General features: G+C 43.2%; 1 non-coding gene across 1 annotated transcript; it reads right to left on the bottom strand.

Moving 5' to 3' along the window:
- Positions 1 to 683: 683 nt before the first annotated feature.
- On the bottom strand, positions 684 to 807 carry LOC129404078 (U6atac minor spliceosomal RNA). The gene has a single exon (XR_008629676.1). It is a non-coding gene; the product is annotated as a U6atac minor spliceosomal RNA (small nuclear RNA).
- Positions 808 to 2,783: the final 1,976 nt, after the last annotated feature.

Raw genomic sequence — 2,783 nt, 5'->3', positions numbered from 1 at the left:
TTCACCAGTGCCCATTCTCCACCACCAGTAAACCCAACATCCCTCCCCCCCTCCCCAGTCCCGTCTCCCCCCACCCCACCCTGCCACTATGGCAGGGAATTCCCTTTTGTTCTCTCTCTCTGATTCGGTGTTGTGGTTTGCAATAAAGGTGTTGAGTGGCCATTGTGTTCAGTCTCTAGTCTGTATTCGGCCCACATCACCCTTCCCCCACATGACCTCCAACCACATTTTACTTGGTGGTCCCTTCCCTGAGTTACCCAGAATGAGAGACCAGCCTCCAAGCCATGGAAACAATCTCCTGGTACTTATTTCTACTATTCTTGGGCGTTAGTCTTATAGTCTATTATTCTATATTCCACAGATGAGCGCAATCTTTCTATGTCTGTCTCTCTCTTTCTGACTCATTTCACTTAGCATGATACTTTCCATGTTGATCCACTAATATGCAAACGTCATGACCTCATTTTTTCTAACAGCTGCATAGTATTCCATTGTATAGATGTATCAGAGTTTCTTCAACCAGTCATCTGTTCTAGGGCACTCGGGTTTTTTCCAGATTCTGGCTATTGTAAACAGTGCTGCGGTGAACATATAAGTGCATATGTCACTTCGACTATACTCTTTGGCTTTTCTGGGATATATTCCCAGCAGTGGTATTGCTGGGTCAAATGGGAGCTCAACCTCAAAAACGTCGGTTAGATGCCACAAAGTAGGTGGCAGTGCCTTAACCGTATGCGTGTTGCACGGCCGAAGCCTCTTCCATCCTTGTCAAGGGGAGTGCTAACCTTCTCTCCTTTCATACAACACAGTTCTACTTGTTTTAATAAAATTTTCACAGATGATCAATCCTTTCCTATAGGAAACATCAATAAAACATGTTTAAATTCTTTATATAATTAAATATATCCACATTTCTCCACATGAATACAAACCGTTGATATCTAAGTCACTAGTGTCTCAGCCAGATATAAGTCATCACATGAAATACAAAAACTAGATTTTCCTCTTTGCTATAAAGAATTTGTAAAATCCCATAGTTGTTTCTATCAAGAATAAATAAGCAACATAGACCCTACCTTTTCAATCTAACTACAAATTTACACACCCATAAAAGTCATCTCCAGTTTCTACAACCTGCATGAGATTGTAGAAATCAATAAAAGCAATTAGACTGTTATAGTTTAATATTCAAAAAATATGAACAAATAAAAGCCAGCCAGCGTATGAGATTCATAGTAAAGGATGAAGGGATTTCCTACATACAATTTATTCTCTCAGAGTATGTTTCTAAGGGAAATATGAAGTGTTGCCAACAATCCCAAGTTAAACTGAATGTTGGTGGCCAATTGTGTAGGTTGAATTACCTTATCACTGATGATGGAATCTTCTACAGTTGATCTCCAACAATATGTTCACTTAAACTTGAACACCCAATGCTCCCATCTTAAATATCAATGTTGATTTTACTGGACAGTCTACTCCATACTAATCTTATTCTTTATCTAAATACAGATTATTACTTCTCATATTCAATTCAATATGTATCTAGAGCATTTTATGGATATTTATGTAAACGTATTTAATGTTTCACATGTATCACTTGTAATCCCGTTGATCTTCGATTTGCTCGATGGGCACCAGTAACGTCTCCATTTGTCTCTGTTGCGAGCTAGTGCAGCCCAATGATATCTGCTTGCTCCAGGAACAGGAAGAGCCTCAAATCGTTCGTTCAGGGACTTGATGAAGAAATCTGACCCTCTAATTGGTGGGCGGCCTTCTGAGGTCTCCTGACGTCCCATGGAATCCAGTCAGTAATAGCTCTAGTCCAGCAGTCGTCTCTGAATCGCATTACACGACCAGCCCATCTGACTTTTGATGCCTTGGCGAATGAGACAGCATCTTTGATTTTTGACTGTCATCGAAGGTCAGAGCTCTGGATTCCTTCTCTCACTTGAGTGAGACATGATATTCCCAGCATAGCTCTTTCAATCCTCTTTTGGATACCCTAATAGCATTCTCATCCTGTTTGCTTAGGGCCCAGGTCTCTGAAGCATATGTTAGTGCAGAAACATCCACTACCCAGCCACTGCCATGCTCCAGGCTGCTCTCTGGACACTTGGGCCAAACCTCAGGCACAAGTGAAACCCTGCAAAACCAGGTAAGCAGAACTTTGCGACCTTGAACTCTAGATTCAAAGAGACCTGGAAGCAAGATCCTTTGTCTGCCTCCTCCAATCTCCGGCATCTGAGGAGAGGTCAAACCCAGACGCCCCACCCTATTCAAGCCAGATAAATACCTCACTGGCTGACCCCCACTACATCCACTACCCAGCCACGACCAGGCTCCAGGCTGCTCTCCGGACCGCGCAGCTGCGACACACCATAAAACACTTAATACCCATTATTCCCGCATCATATTTGATTTGGCTCAAATTTGGTGTGAACTATGGTAACACCTCTAAGGGCTATTGGAGGCCGCCCTAAAAGCCTCCATCCCTCTCGGAGAGCCCGGAAAGCTAGCGAGAGTTTCCCGCCCACATGGTGAGCCTGGCAAGCTACCCATTGCGTATTCGATATGCCAACAACAGTAACAACAATTGGCCTCATGCACCTGTCACCGAAAGAGCCCCCAATACAGCAGCGTTTAGATAGATGAGCAAGGAGAGGGTGAAAAAATCTCAGGGATGAACTAGACTGCCAAAATGAAGAAAGACTAAAATGATTGTCTGTACATTCAACGCACGTACACTGGCATCAGAAGCATCCATCAAGGACCTGATGGTG

This window comes from Sorex araneus, chromosome 3 (genome assembly GCF_027595985.1).
Source record: "Sorex araneus isolate mSorAra2 chromosome 3, mSorAra2.pri, whole genome shotgun sequence".
NCBI classification, from domain to species: domain Eukaryota; kingdom Metazoa; phylum Chordata; class Mammalia; order Eulipotyphla; family Soricidae; genus Sorex; species Sorex araneus.
Note: the sequence above shows the minus strand (reverse complement) of the source record. Positions and strands in the feature narration are given on the sequence as shown.